Raw genomic sequence first — 19,118 nt, 5'->3', positions numbered from 1 at the left:
AGGACATCCTGATTCTGACCCCTCGTGTGCAGTGACTTCACCCAGTCCCACACAGCTGCTGCTGCTGCTGCTAGGAGTTCCCAGGGCGCCTGCAGTAATGAATAGATAAGATGATTTGCAATTAGCCTGAGCTGTCGCTGGAGTGTAGATGCTAGCAGTGTTTGTATGGTTTATTCTCCTGAGTTTTTTACATGGTTCCCCCACCCTGGCTCCATCTTCTCTCTCCCCCAAGTCTGGGTGAGGCTGTTAATTAGTTCTTTCCAGAATGAAAAGGTTTGTTTGCTGGGGCAAGGGTAAACACTAACACTGCTGGAGGGACTGAGTTTAATTTGGAGAGTGTGGACGAGTGCAAACTCTAAGAGGGTGAGAGCTACACAGCCGACCAGTTCATTGCATTAATAGTTATCAGCAGGGTTTGAGAAGATCCAGACCTAGCTGAGTGCCTCCTAGCGTTAATGAAAATAGAACCAAGCTCTGAAACCAAAATCTCCCTGCTAGAAAGGACCTCAAAGGGCAGATGGTCAAGGCTCCCACTCTAGCAGGCCTTGCTCTGACCCAGTCTGTACTTGAATTCCTCAAGCCACAGGAAACTCACCACCTCACAGGGTTGCCTCATCTGTTGCTAGGTATCCTGATTAAATTTTCCTTTCTGACTGAGGCAAAAGCTGTCTCCTAATATCCCTACCCCACTCATGCTGGCTTTCCCCTCTCAAGCTAGGCAAGTGAGTTCATTTCCTCTTTTGTATGACATCCCTTCAGAAATCGAAATCTGCTTCTGTAGAATCACTGAATTTTACAGCTGGGAGGGAACTTCAGACAACATTTGGTCCTGTTAACAGAGGAAGAAACTGAGGCACAGAGAGGGAAAGGGATTTACCTAAGATAAGATAGCTCAGCAATTTAGTGGAAAAATCAGTGCTAGGACTCAGATGTCCTGACACCTGGTTCGGGCATTCTTAGTGAATTACAACTAAGGGATGCCAGATCTGATTGTGCAGGCTGTGCACTGCACTGCTCCAGGGCCACATTCACATCCTACTCCCCCAGGGTTGCCCAGTGCACAGTTTGCTTGGCCATATGCAGAGTCCCTGTTGCCTTGATCTGTACTTTGTCCAGAAACCAAAAAAGGTCCCTTCACCCAAGTGAACACGACAATAAGGGAAAAATACCCAAGAAAATGTCAGTGCTACCTTATCTTCTGATGCTATTTCACTGAAGGCCAAACTGACCAGGATAAATCTCCCATGCAGGAACCACATCCTCTTGGACATCAATCAGTGAGCAAAGCTTTCTTCTATTTTCCTTCATGAAACATATAGAAGCAAGGGGGAGAAAAATCCTCGCTTTGAGCTGGAACAGGTCTGGGCAAGGGATGTTTCAGACACCTCAAGTCGAGAGGCATGGGGGACTGCCATGGGGGTGGGGTCCTAGTGCGTCTTTGCCTGAACAGGGGCTTTGAGAATTGAGTGGCTGGAGTGTTGCTATCTGAGAAGCATGCCCAGGGGTGTGCTTCAGGTTGAGCAGGACAGGAAGGGGTGAGAAGGTGGGGAGGCAGTTCCTCCTCCTTCCGCTCCTTGTCTTGCCCCACACCTTGCTTCAGTGCGAGGATCGGGGGGAGAAGCCAAAATAAATATCAACAGCCCTGAAAGGGTGCAGGGCAGTCCGTTGGGAGATGTGAGTTCAAAGCCTGCTCGGTCACTGACTTGCTGTGGGGTCTTGGAGAAGGCTAGGCCACAGTTTGCTCATCTGTAAAATGGTAAGATTGGAGCAGGTCTGTGTTTCTCAACTGTTTGCCTTTCCTGTGCCACTTCTACTATTTCTGTTACACCACCTATGCTATCACTTACTGTTTTTCTTTCAATCAGTCTTTTTTACTTTAAAATATTTAGAAAGGAAATTTTATGTCACGGTTGGGAAATGGAAAAACACTATTGGCTGCCATAAATAGAAGGCAATTGTACAAATAAGATACTAAGGAAAGGAAATTAACGGGTAAATTGTAGCTTGAGGTTGTTACTTGCCAAGGCTGGAGCTGGAAGCCTGGTCCCTTTGTTAAACAGGGAGAGGTGTTAAAGACATCCTGGCACCACACAGAGACTTTCTCCTTGGCATAGTCAGAAGGATTCAGAAGGACTGAAAAGGGAATAACTCTGTCTCTCTCATGGTGTGATTCACTGTTATTTAAATCCAAGTCCTTTTTCCGCTAAAAGTACCTCCCTTCAAGAAACATGTAGAGTATATAATAGAATTCAGAAGGCCCTTAGAGAACCCTAAACCAGAGTAGCAGCTCAGGGTCTAATGGATGATTGTAAAGTTTCTTCTATGTGGTAACTTCCACTGAGATTTATATACCCAGATAATAACGTTTTAGGAGCCACAATAATCTTATTAGCAGTTTTCTGTCTTGTAAAATAAAACTGTATACATTGTTACTTATGTACATTTTCCCCATGGTGTACAACATTTCCATCATCTTTTAGTTTAAAGTGTATCCCCAGAACATTCTTTTTTTTGTCCCCCCCCCCCAATTGACCCTTGTGAAAAAGAAAAAATGGACCAGAGATCTAGTCCAGAAAAGTCCTACTTTCCAAATAGGCTGTTCTATGTCTTCAGTCAGTGCTCTTTGATGGGGGAGCCTCGTCTTTACTTCTGAGTATTCCATGGCCCCTCAGTACGTTGGTTCTGTGCTAGGAGCTTAATAAATGCATGTTTAAAAAAAACAAACAAACAAAATAAGTAAATGTATGTTGATGATGAGGGGTTTTATAATTCCATGCGAGTTGGTGATTTTGAGCTTCACAAGGATCAAAGAATTATCATTTATTAAGCACCTATCTTCAGCAACACAGTGCTAAGTGCTTTGTATACACTTAATAAATACCCATTTGGTGCAAAATACTACATAGACTGGTTTGTCCTAAGTGCCTCACTTTTATTTTATTTTATTTTATTTTATTTTATTTTATTTTATTTTATTTTAGAGAGTGCAAGTGTGAGCTGAGGGAGAGGGGCAGAGGGAGAGAGAGATAGAATCTTAAGCAGGCTCCATGCCCAAGGCAGAGCTTGACGCAGGGCTCAATCCCACAGCTCTGGAATCATGACCTGAGCTGAAATCAAGAGTCGGACGTGTCACCTCTGAGCCACTCAGGCACCCCCTAAGTGTCTCATTTATTTTTTTTTAATTTTTTAATGTTTACTTATTTTTGAGAAAGAGAGAGAGAGAGAGAGAGAGAGAGAGAAACATGAGTGGGGAAGGGGCAGAGAGAGAGGGAAACACAGAATCTGAAGCAGGCTCCAGGCTCTGAGCTGTCAGCACAGAGCCGGAAGCGGGGCTCGAACTCACAGACCGTGAGATCATGACCTGAGCCGAAGTCGGATGCTCAGCCAACTGAGCCACCCAGGCGCCCCCTTAGTGTCTCATTTAAATTCCCATAATTGTACATTTGTTTTTTGCATGATGATGAATCTATTTTAATCATTCAGCACTATACGTCAACATGGATCCCTGATGCTCCTTTTCCCCATTTCATTATTAACATTTTCAAACTTACAGAAGAATTGAAAGAGTTTCTACAGTGAATGTTTGTTTTCCCACCACCTAGATTTACCATTAATGTGTTGCCACACTGGCTTTTTTTCATCTTTTTCTTTCTCTGTTCTCTCTAGCTGTTGTGATCAGTCCACATATTGTTCTTGATGCATTTATGGTGGCTTTTTATGTTTACAGATGACGACCCTGGACCCCAGGGAGAGCACAGTGGCTAAGCATGTGGACTTTAGGCAGGCTGCCTGGAGTTTCAGTCAGTACTCCACCCCTTACTGTCTGTGTGACCTGGGACAAGGTACTCACCTCTCTGCACCTTGGTTTGTCTGTAATAGGCAATGAGAATAGTCCCTGCCTTATAACATTGTTAAACCTGAATCAGTTAATGTTGTACATAGTGAAATGATAAGTAAATATTAGCTGTTATTCAGTGACATGGTCAGGGTCACATAGTGGTGGATGCAGGATTTGAATTTGATTCTAGAGGTGTGGGTAGCGAATCCGGTCCCTTTCACTGTGGGGATGTCTCTGTCCCTGTCTCCCATATGGAGGTTCTTCTGCATGAGTTTGACTCAGTGTTCAGGACACCACTTGCGAGCTTCAGCTGTGGGGTGTGGTGTCAGCATTACCTCTGACTTCCTCTTGGGCTGGGGTCAGGGCTACAGACAACAGCCCAAGCGATAATGGTTTGGAGTCATTAGCAGCCTCTTACACCAAGGACGGCAGGACCAGAATTTTTATAATTCCGTGCTCATAGTAGAAATGCCTATCTCTGTGACTCTGACTTAGCTGTTATTTCACTTGTAATTCACAATTAGTTAGGTACATTCATCTCCAGGTGAGAAAACTGAGGCCCACTGAAGTGCTATAAACTATCCCCTGTTGCACAGGTAGTAAGTGGCCAAACTAAAATCTGAACCCAAGTCTCTCTTTTTTTTTTTTTTTAATTTAATGTTTATTTATTATTGAGAGACAGAGAGAGACAGAGCATGAGCATGGGAGGGGCAGAGAGACAGGGAGACACAGAATCTGAAGCAGGCTCCAGGCTCTGATCTGTCAGCACAGAGCCCGATGCGGGGCTTGAACTCACAGACCGTGAGATCATGACCTGAGCCGAAGTCGGACGCTCAACCGACTGAGCCACCCAGGTGCCCCCCAAGTCTCTTTTTTTTATTTTTTTGATGTATATTTATTTTTGAGAAACAGAGAGACAGAGGGGCAGAGAGAGAGGGAGACACAGAATCCTAAGCAGATTCCAGGCTCTGAGTTGTCAGCACAGAGCATGACACAGGGCTCAAACCCACAAACTGCGAGATCATGACCTGAGCCTAAGTCGGACGTTTAACCAACTGAGCCACCCAGGCGCCCCATGTCTTTCTGAATCCAGTACTCTTTCCACTACCTCTTGTTTCCTGTAGTGAAAAAAATGCCACGTTTTCTAGTTGTCTTTATCCGACAGCTGTAGTGTCTCCTTTGCAGAAGACAAGCTAGCACAGCCACCACCAAAATGTTGGCTTTGTTTATTGGTCTAAAGGGCTCGAGGAAAAGTGGAATGACACGTTCCTTTATTTTCTGATGGGTGGTGAGTTTGCTGCTCTGTTGGGAGCTCATCAAGAAGGCTTACAAGCTTTCCTGGAACTTGCTAATGAGCTATTCAGACATCTTGCCCTCCCTCAGGGCCATAGTGGGAGACGCTTGCCCTTGTGTAGCTCACTGTGCCCCTAGAGCAACCAGGAACTCTGGGTGTGGAGCAGGCCATCTGTTTGGGTTGTACGGGTTGTTAGGGGGGCTTCAGATGATTCGGCCCACCTGGGAGCAGCAGCTCATGAGTGCTCGTGCCTTCTAGGGAGAGTTCTGGAAGGTCTAAGGTCCAGCCTTTCAGGGCTCTCTTCTCCCAGCCTGGGGGTCCTTACAGAGCTGTTCATTGTTGGAATGCAGCTTGAATTGCATGTTCAAGGGTTTGTGGGTTAGCCATATTATACAACATTTGTGTGAGGACAAGGAGTGGGAGCATCCAGGTAGTTCAGTATTTTGGCTGATGATGACCATTTGAGAAATGAGTGATTCTTGAGGAACTGTGCCAAGTGAAATACGGACAGAGATGGACCAGGTACCATCACTGGCCTCAGTGGACTTACAGTGAAGGGTAGCAAGAGGACTTACACCCAAGTCCCTGGAGTGCAAGGTAGAAAATGCTCAGGATCCACAGGGTAGAAGTCCAGGGGAGGGCAGGATGGCTTCATGGACACTGATGGAAAGGTAGGGTCTTGACACATGGAGATAGGAGAGAGGTGTGAGGACATGTGGAGAAACACAGGCCTGTGGTTTTAGCAGGTAAAGCTGCAATGAACATGGTTTAATCTTGGTTTAGGAGTGCTTTGATCTCTTTATTCTGGAAAACAGCTCACATCATCTGTAGGCATGGGGAATAATATATGGAGGAGATTGGGTTGAAAGACTAAGGATGAAGCTCGAACACTGTGTTTTTCTGATTTCTGGTTCTTGTAGTAGAATGTTGCCCCCAGCTTGGCCTGTTGATCAGTCCCTCTGCTAACATTCGTTCAGCATCTACTAAATGTCCGCTACTGTTTTAGGTACTAGAGGTTCCCACCACCACCTGGAGAGAGAGACTGATAGAGGCCATTAGAAACCATGTGATAAAGGTTTTGCTGGAAGCCCATCCTGTTCTGGAGGAGGGGTGTAGGAAGCCTGTACCATTTGGGAGAAACTTGAAGTGGGTATTGGCAGAGGAATAGGAGTTTGTGATGGAGACAAATAGTCCAGGAGGAACACAAGCATGTGCATGAGTCTGGGGGTTAGAAAGGACCATGAAGTGCTCAGATGGACCTCAGTGTACACATCTTTGTGATACAGTTGGGGAGGCAGTTGTGACCTAGTGAAAAAGTCCTTTGAATATCAACTTGATGAGTGAGTGCATTACCCATGGGCAGTAGGGCAACCGTGGCAGGTTTTCGGCAGGGCAGGGCCACAGTGGAGATGCCGCATTGGCACAGACGCTCTGTTGGCACGGTGAAGTGGAGGAGATGAAGAAAACGGAAGCAGGGAGACTAGTCAAGAGGCCATTGCAGTGGTGCCCTCCAGAGAACATGAAGACCAGGCCAGAGCCGTAGCATCAGAAAAGCAGGGGGTGGGGTTCCACAGTGAACACAGCCACCCGCTTGTCCGGTGCTGACCAACTCCAGGGCTAGCTTGGGGCTGCCTTGGCTTTCCTCGTCCTTTTATTTGATTGTTACAGCCTGTCTGGGCCCAAATAAATTAAATATTTCCGGCAAAAGGCAAGCAAGAAGCAATAAGAATTCAGTCCTTAAAAGTTAAAGGATACAAGCTGAGTAATAAAGCCGGGAGAGGTAATTGTACAGGCAGTCCAGACCAAGGACAGCGACTGCAGCCAGAACGCTGAAACCCAGCACAAAATCTAGCATGAGAGCCCTCCCTCTCTCCTCCCCGGCTCCCAGTGCCTGTTCACCATCCTTAGAATGCAGTAAATATTTTGCAGAAGTGATTCCCTGAGAGAGTGAAACCTGACTTTTTATTTTTCACAACCATAGACAGTGCTGCAGCAGCAAATACACGCGTCATTGTGATACAAAGGTGATTTACAGACTCAACTGTAAATCCTCGGGTGGGTGCACTGCAGAACTGCATCTAAACCTCCCGCTGACTAATTCCATTGGTGCTGAGGGCTGCATGCCTGGGTTTTTGGCACATCCCAGCCGTGGTTCATGGGTATCTTTATATCTGCCTGTAAGCTGGGAGCCTTCCTATTATTATTATGTTTTTGACAAATGAACTCATGCAGAGCTTTCATTAAGTTTCATTGAAAGGACCTGGAAATGCCATAAAAATTATTATAATCTCAAAACCATCACATTCCGAATGCATGCGGCTGTGCTTCTTGTTGAAATTGACTGATGAGAATATTCAGTTTTTAATTTTCTGACTTAAAATAAGACCATCTGCAGCTGTTTCTTTTAGCAATAATTTTTAATTAAATGCAATAAAATTTACGGGTAAGGACCCTAATAAGAAAATCGTGTCAGAAACACACTTATTGTAACATTTACTAGCATGATATTAAGGCCCCCAACCATTTTTTTTTTCCCTTGCAGAGCTATAAAACAGACGAAATCTTGATTAAGTGTTAATCACAATGTGGTTTTACCTTCATAAAATCAGGGTTTCCCCCCGTGGGAGGCGTGAAAATAATTCTCACTAATAGAAGACAGTCTCGTTGCACAAGTTCTTTGGTGACATGTCAGCAGCCGGTCTTCTTGACCAGCTGAGCCCCAGAAGAGGAGGGGAGTCTTTGTTCCAGCCTGAGTTTGGGTGGTGCTTGAGATGTTAGACCTTATTCTCCCCACCCCACCCCACCCCCACCGTGGTTGGGGGATGAGCTTATCACGCATTGGATGCAGCGGAAGAAGAAAATTATCTATGTATTTCATGCAGCTCCTCAGTAAGTGAAGAAATCAAGTGCCTACTACGTGCTAGGCTGTGCTCTATTTAGATAGAGTAGGGAGCAGACAGATAAGGTCCCTGCTCTGGCAGACTTGGTCTTCTATTAGGGAGAGGCAGACAGTGAACAGACTGAGAAGTAAACAAGATAATCATAGATAACTACATCATTCTTTCCTGATGAGATTTTGTGTGTGGTGGTGGGGGGGGGGGGACAGTAATGTGACAGAAAGTGACTGGTGGAAGGGATGTTTTAGGATGGTCAAAGAAGGCCTCTCTGAGGAGGTGATATTTGAGTGAAACCTGAAATGATGGTCAAACCACCATGGGGGAAGGGCATTCCAGGCAGAGGAAACAGAAGGGACAATGGCCTTGAGGCTGGAGGACCCTTGTAGGGTTTGTGGTGAGGCCAGCATGTCTGGATTGCATAACAAAACAGGGGGAGTGTTGGGGGTGGGGTAGGCAGGGGCCTTTGTAAAAGACTTAGATTTTACTTTAATGAGACACCAGTGGAGAGAAATGTCAAGATCTAAAAATGTTTGAATTATCTGAACTCTTCAGACCATTTCATAGGATTTGGACATTTAGGGTCAGATCACTAAATAATTTGAAAATTATAGCAAAGAGTATTTGCTGTTCAGGATGGTTCTGAAAGTATAACACAGGTTTGAATTTAGGTCCCGGCTCTGCCCCTGGCTATGTGAATTTTGAGCATCTGTGTCTCAGATGTCTCTCCCACCTGTGACTGCTCTGAAACTAGCAGTTCTGAGTTCCCCATCTGAGTGTTCTTTACAGAAGACTGTGGTGGCCCAGGGAGCTGAGAGGGGGCTGGCCCAGCCACACGAGAGGAAGGGTACAGGTGATAAGGCTGGGGGAGGCGGTTCTTAAAAATGAATGTGCTGCATTTGGACTTGTCCTTCCTACGTGAAGATATAATGTGTGAGCCATACAGAGCTATTGAAGGTTTTAGAGCAAGAGAGTGACTTGATTAACTGTTGCTCTAGCACAGTGATTGTCAGATGTGTGGGGTAGAACAGAGGAAAAGAAGCCACCACAGTAAAGTATCTCAGGGTCAAGAGATTGAGGCATGGCAGAGGGACCTAGCTTCTTCAGCCTCTGTAGTGTGATGGCCTCTAAGTACAAATACTGCAGTCACTGAGAGAAAGATAAACCAGCGCTTCCACTGCTCTGCAACTCCCCAGCACAGGGTTTCTCAGGGTGGTTGATGGCAGTTAGGCAGCACAGATGACAGAACCACAAAGGCAGCGTGGCTTGTCAGGAAGACAGAATGAGTTCCGGTCTGCCTCTGTCCCTTACCTTGTCATCTGATCTGAGCCTCAGTTTCTTCACCTGTTCATGTGGTATGATGGTCCCTTCCTCTCTGAGTTATCCTGTGGCGTTAGGGCTGGTACATGTACAAGGGCGTTGTCAGGTACTAAAAAGGACGCTGTCAGTCTTGTGCTTTGCTGCTGGGAGCTGGAGTGGACATACGCTGCTGTGCCCACAGCACATGGGACTTTCCTGCATGTTCACTCTATGCCAGGCACTGTCTTAGACCCTTATGTACATCAACTCAGTTAATCCCAAACACCACCCTGCCACACAGGTACTTTAAAAAATATATATTCAGGGGCGCCTGGGTGGCGCAGTCGGTTAAGCGTCCGACTTCAGCCAGGTCACGATCTCACGGTCCGTGAGTTCGAGCCCCGCGTCGGGCTCTGGGCTGATGGCTTGGAGCCTGGAGCCTGTTTCCGATTCTGTGTCTCCCTCTCTCTCTGCCCCTCCCCCGTTCATGCTCTGTCTCTCTCTGTCCCAAAAATAAATAAACGTTGAAAAAAAAAATTTAAAAAAAAAATATATATATATTCAGCAGATGAGACATCTAAGGTATAGTAAGTCAAGTGCCCAAGGTCACAGCAGAGCCAGAATTTTAACCTAGGCAGTTTGCAACCCCCACACTGTCACATCTTCTGTGAGGTGCTTTCTCACTTTATGTGCATCACTTCATTTAATTTGCTGAATGTCCCTTTGTCAGGAGTTACCCAGGTTTACTTTTTTTAGTAGAAAAGGAAACTGAGGTTCAGGGTGGTGACATGATGGGTAAGCCAATTAAGTGACAGAGCTAGGACGGGAAGGAAGGTAGCTCTAGGTATGGCTTCTTCCCTCTTTCTGGTTCACCCCCATTGAGAATTTCCCAACTGGAGTTGGCCCTCCATCTGTCAAAGGTGAGGACACACAATGGAATATGAATCTTCAGAACGGAAATGTCCTTATTATAGGCATTCAAACTGGGCAGCTTATGATGACTGTCCACTTGCTTAGAGACACATGGCCAGGGGATGATGTAAAAACTATATATAGAGAGAACAGCACACACTAGTATAGTAATAATCAAAGGGATGATATTATGCAGGAGGTTAACGCTTCCTTAGATCGCCTGGCAGAGCTCAGGAGGGCCCTTGGGGCATTTATCATCTGTGCTCACGGTACTCCAGGTCAACAGGACAAAAATCTCATAATAATTTCTGAGTGATGAATTAATGCATTTCATCTGGCTCCTTGAGACTGCCCCAAGATTGTCCAGCCTCCAAGAGGTGAAGGCAGCCGCTGAGCTGTGTGCTGGAGAATTCTGAACTTGCCCCTGAGAATTGTAGTGTTTCCCTGTCTTGGAGAAGCCTGTGTCTTTGGCTGTTTTCCTGCAAGATGAATGTCTCAGTGTTGAGATTGTTTTTGGGGATGATGTGGCTGGTCTCTATGTAAACAGACCCATTCTCTTTGTGCTTGAGTTTGGTCTGGAGTCCAAGAGAAGTTTCTCCAGGTCAAGGCATGACCCAAGAACTTGAAATTTCAGGCTCGCTTGCATGATTTTAATTAAGAAAATAAGACACACACACACACACACACACACACACACACAGATACAAATCCTGCCTTACAGAGATCTTAAGTTCTGTTCTCTTGTTATGATGACACTTTCTTACACTGAGAGATATGTGCAGTGGGGGTTTCTGTGAGGTAGTGAGCTCTCCATCATCATCTGTAATTAGCACAAGTGGAAAGGATAACAGAATCTGTCATGAGGTGGTTGTAATTCGTACAGGCCAGGAAATCTGAACTCTTGGGATTGTTTTTGGTTGGGCAGATTAGAGTTCTAAGGAAGCAGGTGGGCTGCTATAGGGACTGTCTAAGTAGCCTCTGAAAAGTATCCAGGTCCCCAGTTTGGAGAGGCCCCAGAATACTATAGAAGACTCAATATCAGCTCTGGAACCAATTCCAGAAGCGGTCTCCTGGTACAAGGAAACATGCTTTTCATGCCCCTTTCCCACCACATCTGAATCCTCTGAGGTACTGAAAGGCTCACCTGCCGAAAGGTGGCACGGGGAGATGCAGTAGCTCCTGGGCTCTGGCCTGCCTCGGGAGAGGGCAGAAGTCCTTCTCCCTGGAGCCAAGGGCCCAGCTGTAGTGAAGCGGATGGGAAGGTTGGTTATTCGGTGCTTCTTGGGGGTTCCCTGACACATTTAATCTCAGTGGTTTTCAAACTCTGTGTTGTAGCAGGATCCTTTTTCAGATGAAATCTTACTTGGAACTCCAACAAAGAAGGCAAGAGTTTGTTATTATAATTCTCTTTCATAAGTTCAAATTTTCAATACTTCATATGAAGCTAGTTAACGAGATCATCATGATAAAGAAACGTATTCATGGACATCATGATGGAAGGGACATCTTCCAACTTGGAAGTTAGGAGTTATGGATTGCAGTGTTGCTCTTACAGACTAATGAGGGGTGATGATTATACAAAGGCGTGTATCATAGGGGTTGAGAGCCTGTGTTCTAGAGCAGATGGTTGGGTTCAGATCTCAGCTCTGCCAGTTTCTAGCTGTGTGTCCTTAGACTAATTACTTAATCATTCTGTGCTTTACCCACCTTATCTGTGAAAACAGGGAAGATGACACTACCTACTATAAGAAATTGTTGTGGGGTTTGAATGAGTTAATACTTGCAAGGAATGTAGTCGGGGCCTGGGTGTCTTTTAGGTGCTCAAAACACTTTTAGCTGTTGTTGTTAACACTATCTGTATCAATATCTGTATCCATGAAATGGGAAGCAAACTTTTGTGAATCCTTGCCCACAGGAGTCCAGGATTTCTAAGGAATGCTTTGAAACCCCACCTCATCTCATATGATCTGGGCAGTCTTCTTTTAATAAGTGTGATCTGTTGGGTATACATATTTATAAGTCTTTTTCACCAATAATGTAGTCAGTGGTTTACAGAACCCTGTGCCAGACATATTAGGGGAGGTGGAAAAATGGTTTCTGCCCATCTTTCAAAAACAGGCCTTTTGTTCGGTTGAGGGGGAGAAGGTGTGGCAGGTTAAGAAGTAGTTTAGGGTAGGGCACCTGGGTGGCTCAGTCAGTGTTAAGCATCCAACTCTTGATTTCGGTTCAGGTCATGATCTCCTGGTTCTTGAGATGTGAGCCCTGAGCCCCACATCTGGCTCTGTGCTGACAGTGTGGAGCCTGCTTGGGATCTCTCACTTTCTCTCTCTCTCTCTCTCTCTCTCTCTCTCTCTCTCTCTCAGTCTCTCTCTCTTTCTCTGTGCCCCTCCCCTGCACATACACGTGCTCTCTCTTGCACTCTCTCAAAATACATAAAATAAATATTTTAAAAAAGCAGTAGTTTAGAGATACATAACTAGTGGATCTTAAATTCTTGGGTTATAGTAACCTCACATTCTGTGTATAAGAATGGAAGTGAAATTAAAGATATGAATGGGGAAAAGAAGCAACACTCTGCAGATTCCACGGTCTACAAATATTTCATATGCATATGTGCACCCCACTACTTTATATGTGTTAGCTCGTGGATTATCAGCCCTATTTTACAGGTGAGAAAATTGAGGCTCCAAGACATCATGTGGCAGAGGACACAGACAGGGTCCGAGAACTTAGAGCACAGAGTCAGGACCCACGGTGGGGCACAAGGAGGCAGGACCCAGCCCCACTGAGCAGTGCCTGGTCTTGGCAGGAGTTGCCCCACCTTTGGAGGCAGGGAGTCACCCTGCCATGCGAAGGTGCAAAGGGGCTGGCCGAGCCCCCGTCAGAGAAGCTGTCCTGGAGATTCCTTTTGTGGGCCAGAAGCTGGGATAGAAAACCCAGACAAGTTATGAAACCTTGATGTGGCCACCGCATAGCTGTTCACTGCACTTTACAGTTTACAAAGCTTTTCCATGCCTGTTAGCTCCATTGATTCTCCCAACAACCACCATGTGGAGTAGGCAAGCAAAGACCTGTAGGTAGCCAGGCAGAGTTACTTTCTTTGTGATGCCCTGGGTAAGCTGTTCTCCTTGGGTGTGTCTCAGTGTCCTCAACTGTAAAATGGGCATAAGATTGTGACGGGTGTCTAATGGGTAAGAGTAACCCATGCCAAGTGCTTGGTGCGGGGCTTGGCATGAAGGAGGTTCTTAATGGATGTAATTGTAGATATTATTATGATTGTACCTGCTATGAAGAGGGGATCTGAAGAAGGACAGGAGGACAGGCTCCCTCTAAGACTGAGGGTTTGGAAAATACCAAGGAAGGGGTGATAAAGAGCAAAACAGGAACTGGAGGCTCCAGGTTTTGTCCAAGCTCACATAGCCAGCTAGCAGGGTATCCACTACAGAGCTATGTGTTCCGTGAGGAATTGAGGTGAGCAAACCTGGGTCCCAGGAGTGACCTGGAGTCAGGATGTGGCAGGTTCCAGTCCACACCTGGAGCTGCTCTTGGGGTGATGTCATGCAGCTAGGGATTGTTCTGTGCCCTTGCTCCCCTTCCAGGACGCCCCTTGTAGATGCTGCATCTGGTTTTCAGGGAGGTCCCTGGTTCAAACCCAAGTTGCCTTGCTGGCCTGAGGTCAGAGGTCAAGGTGAGGTTCAGAGCCATGGAGTGAGTCTGTGGCTTAGAAGGGTCCACGGTTTAGGGTGCTGCTCAACCTCTGGGATGAGGAGGCCCTTCCCCTTTCACCTTCCTACTCCCTTCGCACCTTCCCTCTTCCCAAACCCAGTCTCAAACTCTGGGAGGCCCTGAGGTCTCCATCCAAGGCCAGCTAGCAGCACTGTAGTGAAGGCATGTTTGTATGCTATAGCCTTTGTCCCAACTTCTGGTCTTTCTTTGACCCCGCCCTGTACCAGTGTTGAGGAGGGAGGTTCAAGACACCCTGAGCCTATCATCTTTCAGAGGAGAAAACTGGACCCAGACAGGGGACTTGGTTCCTCATTTCCTCTTTCCACTACCTAAGCTGCCACCCTCATAAATGCATAGAGAAATGGTGAATAGGGAGGACATTGAGGGCAAAGGAGGAAGGGCATGCCATTGATGGAAGTTTAGATACTGTGTTAAATGTTTGGAAAAGTATTCTGGAAGAGAAAGTCTCCTTTGTGTTCTTCAGACCCCAGCAGGTAATTACCTTGCTGACCTCCTCACCCCACGATTGACCACTTTCTCCTTTGTACCTCTGTGTAGAATCTGCTCACCTGTGTTATTTGTGTAACTGTCTCCCTTACCCCACTGTGAACCCCTCCAGGGCTGCACACCTACAGCTCATCCGTGTGTCCCTGGCACTTGGCACAGGGCCTGATGCCCAGGTGATGCTAAACAGAAGTTTGTTTGTTTTTTTTTTAAAAATTTATGTTTATTTATTTTTGAGAGACAGAGATAGAGCACGAGTGGGGGGAGGGTCAGAGAGAGAGGGAGACACAGAATCCAAAGCAGGCTCCAGCTCTGAGCTGACAGCACAGAGCCCAACTTGCAGACTCTGGGGACTCGTGGGGACTCAGGAACTGTGAAATCTTGACCTGAGCCAAAGTCAGACGCTTAACCGACTGAGCCACCCAGGTGCCCCTTAACAAAAGTTTGTTAAACAAGTGGATGTATTCTGGAGACTGAAAGACAATGTGTTATCTCAGGGGCACACCCCAACCAAATAGGACTTTGCACAGATTCTCCCCAAGCCCCATCAGTGCTCTGGGTCCTGGGACAACAGGACAGACAAGGCAGGTTGACATGAAATGCCTAATTGCATGGTCAGTTATTTAAATTCAACTGTGTGAGTGCTCTAAAGAAGTGCAGAGCTTCTAACAGGTGCTCTGACCTATCTGTGGCTGGAAAAGACCTCTAAGAAAATGGGACTCCCACTCAGTCCTGAAATACGATGAGGAGTCAACTGGATAGATGGGGAGGGTCAGGAAGGACCCTGTGGGAAAAGCACAGTCATCTTTCCAGATGCGGAAACCAGGGCTCAGAGCAGGTATTTGACTTGTCTGAGGCCACACAAGTATCAAGAGGAGAAGCTGGGATTTGCACTCAAGTCTCCAGAGCCCATACCTCTTCTACTGGCCCTGCCCTGGATGAGGCAGGAAGCCCAAGCTGGCCGTGGTGACCTCACAGTGTATTGGGCCAAAGCCCTTACTTCCCACTGGGAAGGCTGGACTCCACACACTCACTGCTTGACTCCCTCCACATACCTGGGGGCTCCCCCATTCCCAGTTCCTTCCTTCCCTCACTCACTCTGCATTTCATCTGTTTTGGTATCACATGTTACCCAGGCCTCTCTGTCCTTGGCTCTACAATGAGGGGGTCAGGCAACAGACTTTCTCAGGCTCCTGACAGTCTGGAATTTTACTACATTCAGTTCTGACCTTGGGAAACATTTATGAGCCTCACATCAAGAAGGAAATATGCTAATCAATTTAAGGATCGTTCAGTGGGCATCTCCCAATGCCAGCACCTATAGATCAGAAGCCAGGGACCACAAATGCAGCTCAGACTTCAGGTTTTGGGGGAAGGCAGATCCATAAGCAGCTGAATGGGTACAATTACAAGTACAATAGGAAAATTAACAATATTCTGGTAGCAGAGAAGGAGTGGCCAAATCCATTGAAGAGAAGGCTTTCCTGAGAAGTTTGCAGGGCTCATATTGGACATTTGAACTGAAGGGTGGGTAAAAGTTTGCAAAGTGAACACGTGTGAGGAGGACATTCAAACAGAAGGGATGGCATACACAAAGCCACACAGTGTACAAAGACTGTGGACAGGTGCACGGTGGCCAGACTACATGTGGCAGGGAGTGACCAAAGATGAGAGTTTTGAGCCACCAGCTTGAGATTCTGAAATATAGTGGCTAAGAGTGCAGGTCTGCGGTGGGATGGAGACTCCCAGGCTGGGGCTCTGCCTGTCCTTGCTGCCTTCAGTGGACCCTTCTCCCTGTCTTTTTCAGCCTCCATCAAAATTGTCTGGGATTATATGAGACTCCCCTCCCCCAGCTGGAGAAGGGGGAAGTGTGAATGTAACAATGTCTTTGAGGCCGGGGACTGGTCTGAGTCCCAATTATCCCTGGAGAGGCAACTACTCAGCTCACAGGGGCTTCATTCTCAAGTTGCTTCTAATCGATGGTGCCCTGGTGACAGGCATAAATTAATTTCCTTTGAATAGGCCAATTAGAGCTAATCACTGGGGGAAATGTATTTAGGTGGCCTTAGCTCTAGGCCTAGGCTTCTCTAGATGTGGCTTTTCAGAATCCTGGTCTTTGAGTTGTCATCCGCCCCATCCCATCCCTGTCTCTTTGGCCCAAGGAGTAGCTGGGTTTTATATAAATAAAGTCCACGCTGGGTAGACTGTCCACCCACAGAGGCGGAAGCAGGCTGAAAACTACTGAGGAGCATTCTATAACTCACCGTGTCTAAAGTGATTGGTTGTGGTCATTCACAAAGGTGTTCATTGTGTTCCACAGTTTGGTTTTGGGCTTAGAGCTCTGAGTCTCCCTCTGAGAGCAAGGTCTGGCCCAGAACATCTGGGCTCTTTGGCTCTGTGTCTCTTGATTTGTGATCTTTTTGTGGTGTTCTACTTTCTGAGCCTTGCTTTCCCCATTTGCAAAATGCAGGGTCCAGGGAAGTGATTTCTGAGATGACATATTAGTTTTCTATTGCTGCCATAGCAGTATACCACGCACTTAATAAAACAACATCCTTTTTTTCCTATCTGACAGTTCCGTAGGTCACAAGTCCAGTGGGCTGTACTCTGCTTAGGGTCACACAAGGCCAAAGCCAGGGTATTCTCTGGCCTGGGCTTTTATTTGGAGGCTGAGGGGGAGGATACACTTCCAAATGCATTCAGGTTGTTGGCTGAGTTCAGTTCCATGTAGGACTCATATAATAGGATAGGGGATGTATCTCTGTTTCCCTGCTGGGGGACTGGTTTTTGCATCTCGAGGCTGCCTGCATTCTTTCTCATGCTTTCCATGGACCCCCCTGCAGCAATAAAGAAAAAGAAAGAATCTTTCTCACACTTTGCATTTCTGACTCCAGGCAGAGAAAGCTTTCTTTTTTAAGGACCAGTGTGATTAGATTGACTCACCCAGATAATCCTGATAATCTCTGGATTATAACATCTGTTAATTTTAAATACATCTGCAGTCTCTTTTGCCATATAATGCAAAATATCCATAGGTCTCAGGATTAGGGTATGGACATTTTTTAAATTTTCTTTTAACATATATTCATTTTTTGAGAGACAGAGACAGTATGAGCAGAGGAAGGACAGAGAGAGAGGGAGACACAGAATCCGAAGCAGGCTCCAGGCTCTGAGCTATCAGCACAGAGCCTGACACGGGGCTTGATCTCACAAACCTCAAGATCATGACCTGAAGTCAGATGCTTAACCGACTGAGCCACCTAGGCACCCCTGAAGTATTTCTTTAAAAAAAAATTTTTTTTTGTTTTAATATTTTTATTTATTTTTGAGAGAGACACAGAGTGTGAGCGGGGGAGGAGCAGAGAGAGAGGGAGACACAGAATCCGAAGCAGGCTCCAGGCTCTGAGCTGTCAGCCCAGAGCCCAACGCGGGGCTTGAACCCACGAACAGTGAGATCATGACCTGAGACGAAGTCAGACGCCTAACCGACTGAGCCACCTAGGCAACCCAAGGTATGGACATTTTTGAGGGCCATTATTCTGCCCCCTCTTTGACACCCAAAGATTCATGTTCATCCCAAATGAGAATTCACTGCATCCCAAGGTCCCCAAAGATCTCATTTTGTGATAGCATCAGCTCAACAAGTTTCATGGGGATCTCATCAGCTCAGGAGTCCCAGGTCCCAGCATCTGAATTATCTAAGCAGCTCCATCCTAGGGTATAGTTCATCTCCATCTGTGAACCTGCGAAGCTAAAGAAACAAGTTATCTGCCCCCAAAATACAATGATGGAACTGGTTACAGGTGTTCGGGTTCAAACAGGGAGAAAAAGGAAAACAGAACCAGATGACATTTGGGCGCCCTCATACCCGTCTCCCAAAACCATGGGGAAAAACAGACCAAACCCAGCCCCTCAGTCCCCTCCTCACCTTTGCAGGCAGTGACTGACTTTGTCTGTGATCTGAGCTCTGCTGTGCCCACCTGGGGAGGTCCCAGGAGGTTTGACTGCCATGGTACCTTCCCCTCCTCCTTTGGGATAACCCCCCTCCCCCCGCATGCTAATCTGATTAGCTGACAGGTGTTTAGAGGACAAGAGACACAGGATCACAGAGGTCACTACAATGGCCAGAATTCTGGCCACAGAGGAGGAAATCATGCTGTTGGGAGGAAATGATGTCTAGTAGGTAAGAATTAACCAGTCCATTTTGGTTCAAAACCCCTTTTTTAAATGTTTTGTAAAACGTAACATGCACTCCAGAAATTCATATCTGCAGTGAAAAATCAAATCTTACGCCCTGAATTTCTGTTCTCCAGCCCCCCACCAGATGTTTTATATGTGTGCGAACGTGCAAGGACATGCACGCACACACACACACACACACACACACACACACACACACTCCTCCCCTGACCCTTGACTTTTTCTAAACAGAAATGGAAGCATATTGAATACACTCTTCTGGACCTTGCTCTTGTCACTTCAGACATTGTTCCCTATCAAGGCATATAGATCTGCACCACTCTCTTTAATGACTGCAAGGAACTCCAATATCTAGTCACCTATTGATGGTATCTAGGTTGTTTCCAGTGTTACGCTCCTCTGAAAATGCTACAGTGAACAACTTGTGTACACATTTGCAGACATTTATGAA

At 46.4% G+C, this 19,118-nt stretch overlaps 1 protein-coding gene across 2 annotated transcripts in view; it reads left to right on the top strand.

Annotated features, from left to right (window-relative positions):
* FGD5 (FYVE, RhoGEF and PH domain containing 5) overlaps positions 1 to 19,118 on the top strand; it is a 120,959-nt gene that overhangs the window by 12,798 nt on the left and 89,043 nt on the right. The window lies entirely within an intron of this gene.

Source organism: Lynx canadensis, chromosome A2 (genome assembly GCF_007474595.2).
Source record: "Lynx canadensis isolate LIC74 chromosome A2, mLynCan4.pri.v2, whole genome shotgun sequence".
NCBI classification, from domain to species: domain Eukaryota; kingdom Metazoa; phylum Chordata; class Mammalia; order Carnivora; family Felidae; genus Lynx; species Lynx canadensis.
Note: the sequence above shows the minus strand (reverse complement) of the source record. Positions and strands in the feature narration are given on the sequence as shown.